Here is a 21,172-nt window from a genome sequence, read left to right as displayed (position 1 = left end):
TTCGTAAAATGCACATTACACATATACATATAAGAAACATGTGTATACGCGTTTATAATTATGATGGGTCATCCTCATGTACTAATTTTCAATTACACTCATATATGTACCTAGAGAACACGTGTTAGAACATTAGATTTTGAGAGTTACATGTCTGGTTCGTAAGATGAGCGACTACATATCATTGCATCATACCAAATGGCTCAAAAATCGTAAAGCTGTAAAACATGCACGCATACTAGACAGCGCAAAAGGCAAAGTCACAGTTAGTAATCAAAACATCAGTATTATGATTGACAAACATGCAAAACCCATCCAATCAACAACGTCCATCCCAACTAACTAACACCAGCACAAATCTCTTTAAGGTTCCTTTTTTATTTTGCTTTGTCAAATTATACCACCTCTTCTTTATCTCTCTCTCTCTCCCCTCTCTCTCCCCCTCTCTCTCTCCCCTCTCTCTATCTCTCTCTCTTTCTCTCTCTCTCTCTGCTTATCTCATCTTCTGTTCTTGATTCCGTACCTGCGTATTTAATTATATTTTATATTTTTCTGTCATTCGTGTGCAAGTATCTACTTTTTATTTCATTTCACCTACGTGTTTATAAGCTACTTTAATTAACATAAATACTCCACCTAGGTCCGTAGCGTCAGAGGCGATTGGGGAAAGGCCGATCCACCAAGTTAAATTATTGATCAATTATTCAAACTGGACCCAAGCGGTCAGGAAAACTGTTTCTTCACATTGGATTTATTTTCAATAAACCTATAATTAGGCTTTGAGAAGTATTCAAACAAAGAAGGGGAATCAAGAGAGAGGTGAGAGACCGAGTGTGCCCCGAAAAAACGAAAAAGTTCATTAGAAAACTAGATAAAAAATCATTCTTATATGCACTTTTATACAACTATTAAATTATCAATAATTTTAATAATTCAAAAGTTAGTCACTGAATAGTATCATATATTTAATGAGTGTAAAATTTAATATTGAATTATGTTTAATAGAATATAACAAAATATATTATGAAATCATTTTTCTTTAAACAAGAAGATACATTTTCAATATACTTTGATAACTCATGTTGGCAATTCGAGTGTGATTCAACAATAGATCAACACTTGCGTTAGCTATCACTTTTACAATTTGGTTTCTATTCATCAAATTAATTTTCTTTCTGGAGTGTCAACTGAAAAAAGAATGATGAATTTTTGTCTTATTTTTATCTTTTTATAAGCATGGATATTAATCTGTTTTTCCTGACTATTAAATCCTTTGCTTTAGTTAACTGCGTAATGTATTAATTTTATAATCTTGGTTTTATATCTTATTTTATTCTTGGCTAAAAAAGTATATCAGTTTAGCTTACTCAGTATTCCCCCTTGACGAAAACGCTTGAAACTAGCCTCTTGTTTATTCAACATTTTTGAAAATATTTCTTTATTATTTCAGATAAACATGGCAAATGCAGTTAAAAAACATTATAGACAATATTCTATTGAATATCTTGCTAATGGATTCATTAAATTTCCACAAAATTCTACCATGCCTATGTGTCTCCTATGCAAGAGTTCATTCTCAAATGAAAGTATGCGTCCCTGCAAGCTGGAGATTGCATATAGAGATAAGAAATAGAAGCCTCTAGATTTCATGAAACCTGACAGTGGATCAAATGTTCACTCAAAAAGCAGCAAAAGTAGACAAAAGAATGTTGACTTTTTACAAGATAGCAAATTTAATTGAAAAAGCTGGTAAGCCTCACACCACTGGGGAATCTTTGATCATGCCAGCCGTGGCTGTAATGCTGTCGACAGTCATGGATCACAATCCACAAGAGGTTACTAGAGTTATTCCTCTGAGCAACTCATCAGTATCACACCGGATTGATGAAATGGCAGCTGTGCTGAAAGCCAGTTAGTTTGAAAACTTTGGGTAAATGAGTTCTCACTTCAAATAGATGAATCAACTCTACCTGATAATTCTGCTTTTTTTAATGGCATTTGTTAGGTTTGTTAATGTTAATCATATATGTCAAGAATTGTTTTTTGCTTTGAAATTGACGACCGACACAAAAGAGGAATCCATCTTCAAAACCCTTGAGGCCTACATTGAGGAGAACAACATTCCATTGAAGAACATTGTGGTTTGTGCAACTGATATCGCTACTGCTATGATCGGAAGATATCGGGGATTCAGTGCTTACTTAAAATAGATGTTCTTAATGCGCTTCGTGTGCACTGTGTTCCTGGACAACATATAGTTGCAAGAAAGATAGCAAGACGTTTGAATGATGTACTTATAAATGCTATCAAAGCTGTCAACGTGATAAAAAAAGTATGCACTGCAAGATCACCTCTTTATGTGAACATAACGACGAGGAATTTGAACGACTTGTGATGCATACTGAAGTCAGATGGCTATCCAATGGTAATTGCCTGCATCGCTTTGTTGTACTTTGGGGCACTGTTATAATTTTTTTGAGTGAAACAGAACTTGGAGAGAAAATTATTGATGCAAAGAGCTATATATTTTACTTGTCTGACACACTTGAAAAGCTAAATGTCCTTAACGTCAAGGAAATAACTCCACTCTGTTTTCTTGCAAAAAGAAAATTAAAATTTTCAACGGGAAAATAAAATTATTCTGGTTGAATCTTGGAAGATGGGAATTTGCACAGTTTCCTTACTTAGCAAGCATATTCACCGAGATGCTTGATGAGGACTTAACAGTTGATGTTGATCATTTGAAGCAGTTACATGATATGGATATTCACTTCCCTGCTCTACTCCATGTGCCGGTACCGCAGTGGTTTGTGGTTCCCTTCGTAGTAGATCCATCTGAAGACGATATTGACATCCAAGAACTCTTCATTGAACTTTAAAATAACAGAGCAGCTCAAGCAAGTTTTAAGTATGGAAGATTCCATAAGCTTTGGATGAATGAAGAGATCTCTAAAAAGTATCCATTACTCTGGAAAAACGCTAAGTTGCTTTTACTCGCTTTTCCCACATCTTATTTAGTTGTGTCAGGTTTCAGTCGGGTGGTGTGTCTACTGTCAAAGACTCGAAATCGCCTTGACGTAGAAAGAAGAGGAGATTTACGCTTCTCACTGGCGGCTTTGAAACCAAAATTGACAAATTAGTAACCCTGCATCTATCACAGGGATCCCATTGAAATCAAGCAATATAAACTGAAATTGTTATATTTTTTGCTTTGTAAATTCAAATAAATTTATTTATTTAGATGAAATATTTATTCAACTATTTTTCTTTATTTACAAGTGGAGTAGATGTCTTGATGCAAAACTGCAAGTTTTAATGTCTCTTTCTATTTCTCTAGAAGCATTAAGTTGAGGGACAGAGTGGGAATAAAAACGTAAATTAGCATGGGGACCATAACGATTTCGCGTTGAATTAAAGGGGGCCACAGCCAGAATGAGGTTGAGAAACACTAGTCTACGCCATAACATATGTTTGAGACTTGATAATTTTAATCATATTTATACTAACTTCGAAAATTAGTTTAAATATAACGCTTCGCGTACGATACACTGTTAGTGATATTAATTCTATTAGAAAGACAGCAGCTATTTTTATTTTTGTTTTTGTTATTTTAAAGACTACGTTTGTAGTCCGTCGTAGTAGTACGGATGTATTATCTTCAAGTGGGATTTACATTTCTTTAAAATTGGACGTTTGATATATTTCTTTTTAAGCATATATCAAATTATGTCTCCTAAGATATCTTTGTTTCAGGCAACAAACGCTTTCGTGTAAATTTAAATTTGATCAATTGTTTTAGAAAATTGAAGCAATAGCATTGTTATGTCTTTAAAGATATGATCGTTTTTAATTAAAACCATTTTCTCAGATCAATATTTGATTATGATTTTTTTTTTATATTTGTTTGGTTGGTGAAGAATATTGAGATGCTACTTTTACAAAGAATTGATTTCTTTCTGAACTGATCTGTATAGGCGTTAAGAGATTATATTACTCTCATATTTTGCATTTTGTTTACAAGCGTGTACATGTATGAGACTGATATCGACAGGCCGTGTTCAGCCACTTGAATGAGTTATGTGTTTTAATGTGTATATATTCTGCAAATTGTTTGAGGAATTTTACTTGTATACCCGTGTGCATATGTAATGAATAGGCATACTTTAGAGGAATACGATCTGGAATATAGCATTTTACTGATATATATAATGAAATAAACAATATTTCAAATGCAAAAGTTATACATATGTGTTTGTTTACATCAAAGAAGTCATATTGTTCAGAATACTATGTGCACTTGTTTGTCCTCCCATAAAATTTATAACAGAGGATATCATAATGCCCTGGAAACGGACATAAGGCACTCTAATTCAAAACTTGGATTTGTAAAGTTATTTACTACTATTTTATGCATGATTGTTGCTATGAAGGACATGTGTTTCACTTCGATATTTTGCTGGTTTTCTAATGGTAGTGCAATTACCAAGTCTTGAAGAAACGTATACAACGTATAGTATTCCAAAATGCATGAAAAACACGGAAATATTTATTCTAGTTGAAGCAAATATATTTATAATGTACTGCATAATGTATGAATAGATCACCCTCAGTCTATTTGCTATATATTGTAACATCTACACATGCAAAATGCACAATAGTATGTTACATGTATGATGGCTTTCTTTTCAGAATATTACTCACATAAATAAATCACACGATGCACGTTTATCGTTTCGGCAACTGTCATGCTTCGTTTAGAAACATTTGTTTCTCCTAAGTACGGAAAGTATATTTTATGTGCGTTATCAACTTTTTTTTTTTTAGCTCAGACAGCTTGCCTAACAGACATTCACGCAAATTATCATAGTACGCAGAGTTAGAATTTAACTTAATCAATATCGTTCGTTTTATTTAGAATGAGGCTATATTCTGGAAATAATTTCATTTCTTCACTAATAATTAATTTTCTCGCAGAGAAAAAATGCTGAATTACAATTTATAAATGTTAATTATAAAATGAAATAAAGAAAATGACTGTCATTATATTGGAAAAAGAATAAACATTTACATCGTAAGAACAGTAGCTTTGTCGATTCTTCCAGTTTTTTTTTTTTTTTTGCAGTTCGTTCACGATGTGGGACTTATTCTAAGATTTTATATGGTCTTCATAATATTTAAGTACTTTGAATAAAATGCAGATCTGACAACATACGATGTACAAATGCCTTCGTAATCCAGTTCTCATAATGTCATTTAGTATGACTTGAGGCATTAAAACCTGCATTTTTAACTCGCATTCTCAAAAACAAATAAAGATGAATGAAAGCCTTAAAGGAAGTAAGACTTTTACATATTTTGTTATAGAACAACGGATGTTTGTTTCTCTGTATTGTGTTTACGAGATGTCAGTTTCATCCCTCGCAAGCATATATTCATGCAAGTCAATGAAACTACGTAAGCAAACAAAAGTAATAATAAAACAATACTCAGGCAAATGAACCGAAGTCAGCATATATTGAATGCGTCGGCCCTGAAGTCAGTGACATGGATTAAATATGAAGATCTAAACATCACTGTCAAATATAAGACATTGCAACCAGCTCCACTAAATTTCAGTTGGCTGGAAATTTCTTAAATAGCACTGTTTTGTGGGATAAAATATAATTCTAGTAGCCCGGTTATCTCTACATTAGAAATCTTCAAATTTACGTTGTAAGCCTTTCGATAAGCGTTCAGATGTTTAACCATGTGAGTTCATAAAATGTGCAAGTCAATTGCTTCGTCTTCTACGTGCATTATGCAGTTATTGGGAATCAGTATAATACAAACGGACAAAGGACTGACAAGCACAAAAAAGACCGACGAAAGAGATCAACTTACCCAAGTACAAAACTGGAACTACCTATGAAAGGTAGTTTTGACCATAGCTTGATTTGAAACTAAACCCCACAGACATTACTATGTATTCTATCCAACAGATTTAAAGCATTTTCATCCTTTAAAAAAATAACCTAAATTTTAGTGGAGATTTTATAAATTTACCAAATATTGGTTTCAAATGTTGGCACAAGGTTAGAAATTACAAGTCTGGGTGCTAGACTATTACTTCGACCCCAATGTTCAACTCATACTTATTTTATCAGGCTCGAAATGGTGAAAGGCAAAGTGGATCTCTGCTGAATTTTGAAATCAGAAATTAAGGACTGACAAAATTCCACGAAGCATTATTTGCTGCGTGCTAACTATTCCGCCAGCTCACCGCTTTAAATTTATCAAATATTGGGATGAGTATTTTTTCATTCCAGCATATGTAGTGATATTATTTTATTCTATTTGAAAATGAAAGAAAATCATTACAGATACTTATCTAAATAAACAATTAGGTATAATTATAAAATTATACAAAAACATATTATGAAAGTTTCTGGGACCAGTTTCGGCATACGAATTTAACGAACACCTGATCAGGAGTCCGATGATACAAAAAAATCAATAAAAATATTAGTGTCAGGTAAAAACAGGTTTAATTTCAAATTATCACTGGTTTCAGATTCTGCCACATTGCCGGCAATTTCAGGGAAGTGGCTAAATCGATTAAATCGAGCTCAGTGCTCAACAGGTACTTATTTTTCGACCCCGAAATGATGAAAACCAAAGTTGCCCTCTGCGGATTTGAACTTACAACATAAAGACGGACGAAATGCTGCCTGTCTTTACGTTCCTATTTAAAACTCTGTTTTTCATCGTTTTGGGGTCAATAAAACAGACACCATTTGATCAATGGGGAAGATGTAATCTTCCGTGACCTTACAGGTCGAGTGCTAGAAGGGCATGTAGAGGTTAGACTGGGTTGTGACCGAGATAATTTAAGCAGTCTACATTCTTCTGAGCGTCTATCCATCTTTTTTAGGGAAGGTCAGTTGCTATCCGGTACTGGTGAAGATACGGAAAATGGGGATAAACATACTTAGATACATATGCACGCATGAATTAGCCATATTCAAGTATATATAATTTTAATGTTTTGTTTGTAAATCAGCCCACTTTCTAGTAACCTAGCAGCAATATGTCTATTAACGCAATATGAGACCTCAATATTAATCTTGCATATCTAATATCAGTATCTTGAAAATCATGAAGTCATGGTTGTTTGAAAATACGAAATTTAATGGGAATAAAATCTAAACAATCTTCAAGAAGGAAAACCAAACTACTTCCCGGGCCATAGATTCATAAGGCCCGTCTGCCCGATTTTTTGGTGAATACATTCTCTCTGGGTGGACGCCGGGCAATCGCAGGAACTCGGTTTTCACAGTTATTTAAACAGGAGCAACGCCAAATGAAGGAACACAATACAGATGCCAGTCTAAGGAACAAAGCTTGAGCTTTGTCCACTCCACTGGCAAAAATGAGTGGTACCTGTATTGCAAAAGGCCAGTCCTGTCAAATTCTGTGTCACATTGACTCTTACGGAAAGCTTTGTTAAGAGTATGTGCTGTTTTGTTGATCGGGTGAATTGAAACATTTGTCGTCGTAACCGACGGAATACCAATTGTATATATAGTAATTAGCTCCAACAAAAATCTTAAATTATTTTATATATCACGATCGCATCTGCACCCTCAAAATTTCATGCAACGCGATATAATACTATTCTTAGTTTTATATTGTACAACTAGCTTTAAATTCATTTAGCAATGTGAATATGTAAAACAAAATTCAGTAGCAATTCTTTTGCTCTCACTTATAAAAAATAATTGTGATTAAAAGAGGCTGGTACCACTTACGGACTGTGAAGATACAGCAAATAAAAATAGAAGGGAAAGACGAAAAGGATGTTGTGAGCATGTTGTTTAATAATTCATCGTATTTGTTAACAAAATTGCTTAACAGACTCATATTGATTTACAGTTCTAATGTCAACATATTAAGTAATGTACTATCACGTTTAAAATATTAGTCTACCATCAAATTTGGCATGATTTTAAATGTATCAGATTCATTAGCTTGTCTCTTGATAACAATCTTGATGCTGAAATATCGATTGTACACTTCTATAATAGCTATTTTAAGAATTGTATGTTATGTTTTCAGTAATTTACTTCTACAACCCCTGTAATTGGAGGTTATAGAAAACTAGTGTTGTGTACGACCCTATTGATATTCAGCTGAAGCGCCACGCAATTCACATGTCAAAAGGTTAAGCTACATTGTAAAATATTTTAAAGCAAATTGTTAACTACACTAAGTTAGTCGCAATTTTTTTCTATTTTTTGGAGTATTGCCGGCTCCTCGCTTAAATATTTACTGTTACGTGTATGCTATAGAAGTGTTACTTATCATTTCAAGAAACCAAATATAGCATATAATCATCTTAATGTTTTACTGGATTTGATACTTTTCTTCCATTAATCACAATGTATTGATGGAAATGTTAACCCTGTTTGTTATATCTATATTTGGCATAGTTTTAGGCATAGAATTTCGAGATAAGATTGAGGGTGTATTTACACATTCACGTTCTATCGAAGTTGATCTAAGCTATCAATCTTGTTTTCACCATGTGTTTGCCATCATGATCTTATATATTAAAATTTCACGATTTTTATTATTTTTCTTTTTTTCTTTTCGAATATCATGCTTGAAAGATTTCTAAATATATTTCAGATATAATGTTTGCCAAATATTCCAATATTCATTTCGTAATTATTAGTCTTCCTTGAATAGCTGCTATAAATTTGCAACTATAAAACAACCGTGAACGTGACTTTTATCTTCTGCTTGTTTGCGTCATTAGACTGCAGTCATGCTGCAACAATGCCTTTGAAGAATTTTATTCGAACAAATCGACCCCAGTATTCTTGCTTAAGTCTGGTATATATTCTAGCTATAGTGGGGGCGCAATGGCCCAGCGGTTAAGGCAGCGGACTCGCGGTCATAGGATCGCGGTTTCGATTCCCAGACCGGGCGTTGTGAGTGTTTATTGAGCGAAAACACCTAAAAGCTCCACGAGGCTCCGGTAGGGGATTGTGGCGAACCCTGCTGTAATCTTCCACCACAACTTTCTCTCACTCTTACTTCCTGTTTCTGTTGTGCCTGTAATTCAAAGGGTCAGCCTTGTCACACTCTGTGTCACGATGAATATCCCCGCGAACTACATTAAGGGTACACGTGTCTGTGGAGTGCTCAGCCACTTGCACGTTAATTTCACGAGCAGGCTGTTCCGTTGATCGGATCAACTGTAATCACTGACGTCGTAAGCGACGGAGTGCCAACAATTCTAGCTATAACTTCGCCGAACTGCTCCGTTACAGGTACGTAATCACCAGCACCGTTTGATAGGGGACGACATAGGCACAAACACACGCACATAGATACATACACATTTATAACGGGACTCTTTCCGTTGACGTCTATCAAATACACTCACAACTCTTTAATCGGCCCGGGGTTATAGGAGGAGATATTTTCCCAACTTGCTACGCAGAACGACTGGAACCAGAGCTATATGGGTGGAAAGCAAACTGCTCACCACAGTGCTACGAATGAATTGCCATTGGAAGCAATATTTCAAGTTGTCTTTTGACTTTAACGTTTTCCAAAATTGCCCGTACATTGTAAAATTATATTAAACAAGGAAAATTATTAGTGAAGAGTTTTAAGTGTGGTAATTTTTCAAATAACTTTTAACAAGTAACTATCATTAAGTTTCAGCTATTTTCATTTGCCATATTCCAAACATACAAGATAATATAGAAACTATGGAAAACAACCAGAACATTATAAAGTATTACTCTATTTATTTTTTAACAAATTAATAGGAGCCAATTTCAGCTGAATGCATGAACGCGGATGTTTAATATATGAGGAGAGGCACCGTATCCTATATGGAAAAATAAATCGTAAATTAACTGGCATCATTAGTTTAACTTTAGAACGAAAATTGTAGAGACAATTCTTAGCAATTCCCAAAGAGGAGTAAATAATTTAATTAAAAAATATTTACCTCTTGAAATGAATATATAAGCTTAAACAAAAACTATGGCTATATTTTGGTCCACTAAATTCATCAGTATGCTATGCTTTATTAATAAATCCAGCCGATCAGTTGGCAATAATATTTACGTAAAGAAAAGGTGAGGGTGGTGTTGTGGTGGTTGTGGTGGTGATGCTGCTGCTGCTGCTGTTATTGTTATTCTTTGTAACTTCGAAGTCAATTTCAATTTCTAGTTCTCAGCATAGATGATCGTTAGCACTGAAACCTGATCAAGATATTTTGTTACCACTCTTTAAGATATTTTGTGTACCCTGTTCTAATATTCAAGTTAAGAGTTAGTGAGATTTTCAGCTATTTCGAAAAGGCCAAACAAATACACGGCTTTTTTCTCTTGTGTAAAAAGCCAGGTCAGTTCCTCCTCAACTTTATTCGATTATCAAAGAATATGTATAAGAATATGTATATGTATTTTTCCATATGTGTACATTCATACACTGTTTTTAACGATTTCACCATAATATCAGAGAATGTGTGACAATCAGTATGTAACACTACAAAGTTCATACAAAGCTTTATACTTTAAATAGATTTTATCATCAAAGAATGTATATATGCATTTTAATACTCAAACTGTTTTTTAACATTTTTTATTATTCTCAAAGACTTTTGATAATCTTTTTCTAAAAAAGTGAAACCGGTTAAGTAAATAAATATTTTTAAAAATAAGTGCATTTTCAAACCTTCTTTCATATATATATATATATATATATATATATGCACTTTATACACATATACACATACGTACACACATACATGTATATGCTCCAGAGCACTCAAGAAAGAAACATAAAAACACTATTAAAATGAGAGAATAGTTTCCTTAAAAATCCAAATCGTTGAATTGAAGGAGATCTCCCTTAAAAAATTTCTTGAATGGGTATACTGCCTTTATTTTTCTCACTCATATATTGACTGTACAGTAGTCACAAGAAACGAAATTTTAATTAATTTTGCAGAATTAATTTAATGTCCTTCAAAACATTCTACTCTAGTGTTTCCACCTCTGAGCTCTAATCAACGAGTTCTATGCACGCAAGAAAGCGGTGGAGTAAAATCATTTCCAAAGCTTAATGGTATACTACACAATTCTAAACGTCGTGATGCTGGTTTTAGTGTAGAGTTTGTCATCTGCTTATATTGCTGACTTGTTAAAACCCAGTCTGTTTTTGTTTGCCCGTAGAGGTTAGTAGTTGTCATAGCAAAAGCTTTGCATGGTACAGTGGGATGGAGAATTACTGGTAGTCTAAATATAGTGTTTGTTTTCTTTGATAGATAGTGTTGTTTAATATATTTCAATAGGTGTAATCTTCTTGGATATTATATATGTGTCTATTTAAATGTAGATTTTTTGATTTAGTGGCAGAAACTGTGAGACGTTAAGCTTGTTTCTGCAAAAAAAACTATGCATTTTACATGTTCAAAGCGTTTTCCATTATTAAAAGTGTTGTTTATATGTGCGAAAGTTATGAGGATGTTTCGCAGTAACTTGTGCACATCTGGCGTATTTTCTAATTTATTGTGGATTGTTGCAAATTACTTAGATGACTATATAAGGCTGGCGTACAATATATATATATCTTTTACTTAAATTTGATCAATCAAATCTAGGTTCATCGGCGCTGCAGCCTCGATCTACCTGAATTTAAGTCATCAATTTTCGGACGACATTAACAAATGTACTACTAAGCTAATGAAGAGAAGTATTGGAGCTAGGTTTATTTTTTGTTTCTACGATGTATTAGATCTAAGTCTTCTTTGTCTACCAGGATCTGCCAGGATATCGTTTAAATAAGTGTGTGGTGTAGAATCACGTTTATTATATTCGTGCATTGTCGGAATGCACAAGATATGCCTCGTTAATGATAGTAGGGTGTGAGTTTCCTTTTGTCTATGCATGAAACAATTCCGCTGGAAGTATGAAGTATGAAGAATCGGTCCAGATAGAACTGAATGGATATCTGAATTATATTTTTCGGGAAAATATAAATTCTAATAGACCTGTTATTGTTCATTACATATCCTTGGCAGACAGAGAGTCTGTTTGATACTGAATATTGTTTGTGCAAACAGATAGTGGAGAGTGGAATAGCTATATCTTGCTGTCGTTGGAGAAAATGTAATAGATGTTATTGATGAAACCATGATATTTTTATAAAGGAAGGTTCCCGAATAATATGTTAACTGATATTAAAGGTTTTAATATATTTGTCATTTCAAGAAATGGGGTGATTAACAGTGATAACAAGGATTTAAAAATATATCACTCTAGATTCTGTTATTTCCTGGCGTTGTTTGACTATGTGTAAGTGGACATTTCTCAAACTGTGCATCAGGCACTCTCATAGTTTCTTTTTTTTTTTCAGATATTAGCTCCAGAAATCTTGTGAGTTACATCGTACGCAAGATTTCTCGGAAACTAAGAAAGGATTGTTTGAGTATCAAAATTTGTATTTGCACAAGTCTCCTCTGGTCCTGGTTTCTGGAATGTTATCTTTTATCTTCTACTTGTTTCGGGTATTAAACAGCGGCCATCCTGGAGTACACCCTTGACCAATTTGTAGTCGAATGAATCAACCGCACTACGTAGACAAAACAATACTTGTTGTCAGGCGGTAGTGGGGGCAAACAAAGGCACACGCACACACACAAACACACACAAACACACACGCACATACATACACACACACACACACACCCACACACACACACACATACACACACACACACATACACACACACACATATATATGCACGATGGGCTTCTTCTAGATTCTCTCTACGAAATTCATACACAAGGCTTTGTCAGCCCGAGACTATAGTAGAAGTCACTTGCCCAAGGGAGGACGGGATACGAAACCATGTGGATGGGAAGCAAGATTCTTACAGCTCAGCCACACCTACGCCTATTATGTTCCCCGCCCTCATTCAATATGTTCTTGAAGAAAATGCGTTTGCAGTTTCTTTTAGCTCATGCGATTAGGTAGGCTCAGGCTCGTTCTCACTAACTCATACTTGAAATAGTAGATCTTATTGGCGGATTGGTTAAATCAGAGGCGACATTCGAAAATAAAAATGAAATAAATGTTTTTCAGTAGTTTTTAGCAGAAATATGAAGATTTGAAGGATAACTGAACACCATCATATATTTTGGAATAGAATATTATCGCACTTCTATCCAATATATTTCTGAAAAAACAGAAAGAACTGCTTTTAAAAGCAATATAAGATATAGTTACTAAATGATATCCATTCAGACTTTTGGAAATTGTAAAAAAGATTTTATGATTTCTTAACAAAGAAAATTATTGTTTTGTTGAAACAATGTTCCAAAAATGTGTACAGTTAAAACATAGACATTGAGAAAAAAATCATTAAATCTTGCCTAAATACAATCTATTTTCTAATTATATACATTATAACAAACGGATTTTTTTTCTTCCCGCTATAATGATTACATCCAAAAGCTATGCACATTTTTCAGATGAATAACATTTCTAGACACTTCTAAATATTTTATCAGCACCTCTCATTTTTACACTTTGATATCATACATCTACATACCGCTACCACAATTCTTCACACAGATTCACACACGAATATATTGTCAGTTTGTATTAGTGATTATGTGAAATTGATAAAGTGAGATACATACACTCACATTCACATACTCACACGCGCATACACACATACACACACACATATATATATATATACAAACATGCATACTTATATATATGCATATATATATATATATATATATATATATATATATATATATATATATATATACACATATATATATATATATATATATATATATATATATATATATATATATATGTATGTATGTATGTATGTATGTATATATATATCTGTGTGTGTGTTTGTCCCTCACCATCGCTTGACAACCGATGTTAGTGTGTATACGTCCCCGTAACTTAGCAGTTCGGTAAAAGAGCCAGATAAAATAAGTACTAGACTTACCAAGAATATGTCTTGTAGTTGATTTGTTCGACGAAAGCCTGTGCTCCAGTATGGCCGCAGTCAAATGACTGAAACAAATAAAAGAAAATATACATATATATGTGTGTGTGTGTTTGTGTGTGTGTGTGTGTGTATGTGTGTGTGTGTGTGTGTCTGTGTGTGTGTGTGTACACCTGAAAGTAAACACATGGTATCAGTTTGCACATCACGAAATAATACTTAAAGGATATAACCAAAATTACCAGCAGGCTATGTAATATACTTCCTTAATTATATCTTACTTTAGTTAATACATATATTTATAAAATATGAAGGAACTACACGTGTTTCAGTATTGCAAGATTTACAATATATATACATATACACAACTGTATACCTATATATATATACACATATAAATACATATATGCAATCATCAGATTTACAATTATTCCACCACATCTTCTATTTCAAAATATTATATATCTAATTTTACATCCCTTTAAAAATAAGCAATGCAATTAATCATTAAAGATTAAAAATGAAGAATTAAAAATTAAGAAAAAATATTATACTTTTAATATTAAGAATTAAAATTTATAAATCATACATTATAAATATGAATTAGTACATATATCAATCATGTAAAATCAAGTATATGTCAAATACAGAATTCTTGTTATAAATCACATTTACACACAGACATTTTTATTCTGATGTTTAATGTTATATCTTACATTCTGTGAACCAGGATTTATTCTTTTGTAAGCCTAGTATTTATTCTATTTGTATGTTTTTGCCGAGCCGGTAATGTACAGGGACGTAAACATTTCAATATGGGTTGTCAAGCACTGGTTGGTGGCCAATCACAGACACACAAACATCTAGATATATAAATATATATAGGACAGTCTTCTTTCAATGTCCGTCTATCAACTCTACTCATACGGATTTGGCCGGCGCGAGGCTTTACTAAAAGATAATTGCCCAGGGTGCCACGCAGTGGGACTGAACACGGAGCTATGTGGCTGGTAAGCGAGCTTCTTACCTCACAGCCAAGTTTGCACCCCCACCTAAATAGTCATAGGCAGACTATGAAGGAGTGAAGCTACAGCTCTGAAGTTTTGCATGCATTAATTTCAGTTCTTCTTATTAACAACTGCATTGACTCATTCAAGGCAAACGGATATCTGAAGCTCAAATAAGATTTCAGGTAAATAGTTCTCGCTCCTCTTCAAAATGGACCAAATTTGAACTTGTGGTGTTATATCCTTTGAGGGAGTTGAGGATATTTCGCACTATGAACTTGACATGACGAATGTGCATGCCTGCCTGTGGAAGCCACTTTTGCTGACACCTGATGAAAAGCTTACCGAACTGATGAAATCATGGGAAAATTAGAAATTGTTTGAGGCCAGATGGTTACTTAGAACGTTTCCTAAATCAGGGATAAGCGTTGTGCCTATCATTTGGCTGGGAACCAGTATTGCAGAGATGATGACGTCATCTTTTCTGTTAATCACTGTCTTTCTTTTTCCCAACAGGAGGAAAGTCTTTTCACCAATAGTATCTGAAAAGCTCTGCAACACCCGTGGAAGAATTATATGGACTGCAATGGGATTATGCTTAGAAATAAAATTTTATTATGTCACATTCTATGAGAAATACTAGGTTAGTCTAAGAACCTTTCAGCCGATCCTCATAGATTGCCCAACATACTCTCCTGGAATGTGATTAAATGAGGTTTATTTTTCAACAGAACTTTCTTGCGGTCTAAACTCTTCTTCCATTGGTGCGCCAATGTTTTTATTTCATGTTGAGGAACAGATGATAATCACAAGGAGGTTCCAAATCAGGAGAATGGGGAAACAGTTCATGAAGTTCAAAGCCACATTCAAGAACAGAAGTCATTGAAAATAAGGGGTAGTGTGCTGGATCATTGTCCTCATGAAAGGAGACACCTATCATCAGTTTTCTGCGCGCTTTGTTTGATAGTCTTTCATAACACCCTCAGCATTTTGGCAAAGTGCTGTCTATTGATGGTGTAGTCTTTTGAATATAGTCTATAAATACATTGCAATGAGACCATCAACTTCCCTGCGATCATCAACTTCCCATTGGACTTCTTTGGATCAGGTAAGAAGTGATTCCACTATATGGATTCACTTTAAGTCTCTGACTCAAAATCATGAACCGAACACTCATCCAGCTGGATCTGCCTCAGACGATGTCAGATTTGCCGATGATGTAATCAGCTTGGTGCACCTTTGATCAGATATCAAAAGACGTAGCAACCACCGAGCAGAAACCTTCGTAATGCCAAGTTTATTCTGTAGATTATTCTCAACTAGTTTCTTTAAAAGTCTACTTTGAAGTCAGATATTAGTTTTCTTGAAAAAAAAAACCATGCAGTTATTAATAAGAGCGGACGAAGTTAATGCATGCAAGACTTCACAGCTCTTGCATCACTCTATCATATTCAGCCTATGAAATGTTCAGCCCTCCTACTGTGTATATGTGTCCTTGTGTATGTGTGTGCATGTATGCATATCTATGCACACGCACACGCACACACATATATATATATATATGTGTATGTATGTGTATATATGTATGTATATATGTATACATATGTATGTATATATATATATGTGTGTGTGTGTGTGTGTGTCTGTGCATTTTACATCTATAAATAGTTATATATGTGTGAGGGTGTGTGTGTATGTGTGAATGCATGTATATATATATTTTGTATATTTATATATACATAAGCGTGTGTGCGTACGTGCGTGTGTGTGCGTACGTGCGTGTGTGTGTACGTGTGTCTTTGTGTTTGTGTGTGCGAGAGCATACTTGCTTGTGTCGGTTGGTATGTCTCTCGGTGTAACTGAAATCCGTTTTTTGATGATAAACATGATAAGGAAATAAATGTATTCGCCCCCGCAATTTAACGACCCATGTTTGTGATAACTTTCAGAGATTTATTAAATTAAGAATTCCGGAGATGTTGCATGAAATTTGTATCTGCTAACGTTCATAGAGGAAGTATAATAACCTATTGATTTCCAATATTTTTATGAAAACTAAATCGATTTATAATAGATAATTCCTAAGAGATATAAATACGCTCAGTGTCGGCCCTACACATTTGCTTTATCCATGGTTATAACTTTTTAATGATATATACATCGGAATAAAAGGCAAGAGAACTTAAGTTGGGAATTTTCATTTTCTGCTTGTATTCGGATGATAAAACTAGAATTAGTCACTCGACGTTCCTCTGCCACCGATAAATATTACCTTTCAATGATTTTTTTTACATGAGGATTGCTTGCTACTGTGAGGGTTCAAAATAGATGTTGAAGTATTAATAATAACATTACCAATGTACGCTCTAACAACACTGCTATATGAATAGGAAACATGTTTCGACACTAGTTTTTCAGGCAGGTTTTACTGAATATTCACCACAAAAATACGCGTAAACGTAATTGGAAGACATCCACTAGTTACAATGTGTGTGTGTGTGTGTGTGTGTGTGTGTGTGTGTGTGTGTGTGTGTGTGCGTGCGTGTCTGTGTGTCTGTGTGCATATGTATATATATATAGATATATGTATGTATATATGTATATATATATATATATATATATGTATATATATATAGATGTATGTGTATATATATATGTATATTTATATGTATATATGTATACATATGTATATATACACATGTAAATATTACATATATATATATATATATATATATATATATATATATATATATGTATATATATATGTATATGTCTATCTATCTATCTATCTATCTATCTATCTATCTATCTATATATATATATGTATATATATATATATATATATATATATATATATATATATATATATACATGTATATATATATATATATATATATATATATATATATATATATATATATATATATATATACATATATATATATATATATATATATATTTATATTTATATATGATTGTACATATACAGCGGTTGGACAAAATAATGGAAACACCTTAAAATTTCAAACAAATTTATTTTGAAATGAGATAGGTCCACCTTTGGCAGTATTTACAGCTGAAATTCTATGGGCTATGGACTCGTACAAGGTTTCAATTGTTTGAAAATGAATGTTTGTCCCTTCTTCAGCAAAAATAGTCTACCGTTCATGTAATGATGATGGTGGAGGATATCCATCCCTTACTTTTTTTTTATCTAAAATGCACCATAAATATTCAATAATATTGAGATCTAGGGACAGTGGTGGCCTGAGAAGATGTTCAGCTTCACTACAATGTTCCTCTTGCCATTCAGTAACAACTTTGGCTGTGGAAATTGGTGCATTTTCATCCTGAAAGATTGCGTTTCACCCCAGAAACAGTTACGCAATCACAGGTTGAATTTGATCCGATAAAATGCTTAAATCGCTTGACTATAAGTTCTGCCCTGAAGGGAAACAATTGGACCGGCGGATTTCCAAGATATAGCCCCCCCCCCATATCATCACAGATTATCCTCTATGTTTAACAGTGTGGGATGCAGTGAATAAACACTCGTCTAAATTACGCAAAAATGAAAATAATATTGGCGTCTCATTTTAACAGATATATTTACGAAAATTACATCAACATATCTTGAAATGCTAAGTAGTAAATTTATTCATTAAAAATGCCATTGGCTTAAAATACGGCCACCAGACGCCATCACTGGTGATCACTGAAAAGACCATGATTTTAACTGGTTGTTTGATTTTTATCCTCGTCGTGCTGGACTGGGCCACCAGGACGGACTAGGCTACCTCCCGGAAAGGTATTCAGTGGACACTGATGAACAAGCTGGAGGACTTGGACTACGCCGATCATCTAGCGCTACTGTCACATCGCCTGCAAGACATGCAAGATAAGGTAGGCCACCTGAGAGAAACTTCACGGCGAGTGGGCTTGAGGATCAGCAAGGAAAAGACAAAAGTGCTGAATATCAACAACAAGCAGGAAGGGCCAATGCCAACTGAGGGGGGCACCTGTGGAGGATGTTTGTCTATCTTGGCAGATTGTCTATCTTGGCAGTTTTTTTTTTTTCTATTTTGCCAGTAAGATCAGCAAATCAGGTGGATCAGACGAGGATATCACTGCAAGAAGCAAGAAGGCTTGGCAAGCCTTCGCTATTTTTCGGCCGGTATGGAAGTCCACTGTCATCTCAACTCGAACTAAACTCCGCTTATTTAGTTCAAACGTAAAATCTGTGATTTTGTATGGCTCTGAAACATGGAGAGCTACCTGCAGCAACTACAAGAAGATCCAGACCTTCATCAACAGATGTCTCCGGCAGATCTCCATCTAAAGTGTTCCGACAGAGTGCCAAACACCGGCCTGTGGGAAAGGGCCAACCATGAGCCCATACATGTTCAGATAAGACGAAGGAAATGGAGATGGATCGGACACACACTACAGAAAAAAACCCTTAAATGTGACACGACAAGCACTTGACTGGAACTCGCAGGGGGGAAGGAAGCGAGGACGCCCGAAACAGACATGGAAGCGGAGCATTTTGGATGAGCTCTGGACCACCAGCCTGACATGCAAAAAGTGGAAAATAACTGTTGAGGCCCTCTGCTCCACAAGGGGAAAAAAGATTAAGAGAAGAGATATATACATATATATATATGTATGTATACATATATTCGGTCATCTCATAAATAATGCAGTTTTTTATAGTTCATCTACTTTTCAAACACCATATGCCCACGGGCATATGGCGTAGTGGTTAAGAGTACGGGCTACTAACCCCAAGATTCCGAGTTCGATTCCAGGCAGTGACCTGAATAATAATAAGAAGAAGAACAACACCAACAACAACAACATCGAAAATATCTTAGGAATTAAAACGCAGGTTCGAAATTTCCCCAAGACATCTGATGAAAGCTGCAGGGTATGTCAGCCGATACGTTGTGTTAACAACAAACAAGATGAGGACAAATATTCGTCAAATGTAAATAATGTAAATAATGTACATAATTCCTCATGTCTTAAGTATAAAACTGTATGATAAAATTAATAACTGAATTTATAGCGAGTTGATGCAGGTAGATTATACCGTCCCCACCCGACTTTTAGTCCATCCATTTGAGAAAACCGCATCATTTGTGGGATGACCCAATATATATATATAAATATTATATTATATCATATTATATTATGTGCATACATAGCGCTTGGTGCATTTGCTCGTTATTTAGGTTATAAGACAATTTTTTATGGAAATAACATTTTCAACATCGCTATTACTTATCCTTGTTTTACATGTTTCCTTCTTATCAAATATTCGTACTCGTTTCAACTCACGTCTTTGAAATACAACTCATCATATTGACTGCTTTCTCTCACTACGGATATAGAAACGCAATATTACAAACTAAGTCGAAAAATACTTAATGTATTTTTACTATTGAAAAAAAGTTACATTTCACCATTTATGTCATATAGCTTGTTTATCTCTATTATTTAATGTACACATGCAAACAAACACAAATGCACAAACAAATATGTCTTAATGTTTATGTATGTACGTATGTATAACATTATGTATGATATATTTATGTACGGTTGTGTATTGAATGGCTATTTAGAGTTGCTTCGCTTGTTTCATACACTTGTAAATTCAAATGCACTTCCTGGTAATAAAAAATTAATAGAATTTTGAAGTGAATGCAAATAGATTTACAGGAATGCTTGATGCTGGAACCGTAAAAGATTTACTAAAACTAAAGCAGAAATACTATTATAATTCCTATATAATATTTCATGTTTTGTTATTATTTTTTTTATATATATAATACATCTCTGAAATTTACTGAAACGAGTAGAAAAGCACATTAACATTTGATAACGTTATGAAAGTCATTTTGTATTTATACAAAAGTAGTTTTGACGGCATACAAAAGTGATAAACGGTCTTTTAAACAAAATTCGATATACATTTTTACGTATCCAATGAGCCGCTATTTTATACCTATAATATTAAAATAGTTCTTACTTTTATCTCTCCCATTTGTAACAGGGTGTAAATTTATCTCATGCAGTATATATATATGGAAAAAAAGTCAAGGTAGAAAATGGTAAAATGATT

The sequence above is a fragment of the Octopus bimaculoides genome, chromosome 18 (assembly GCF_046866305.1).
Source record: "Octopus bimaculoides isolate indiv1 chromosome 18, ASM4686630v1, whole genome shotgun sequence".
Classification (NCBI taxonomy): Eukaryota; Metazoa; Mollusca; class Cephalopoda; order Octopoda; family Octopodidae; genus Octopus; species Octopus bimaculoides.
This window is presented reverse-complemented; position numbering follows the sequence as displayed.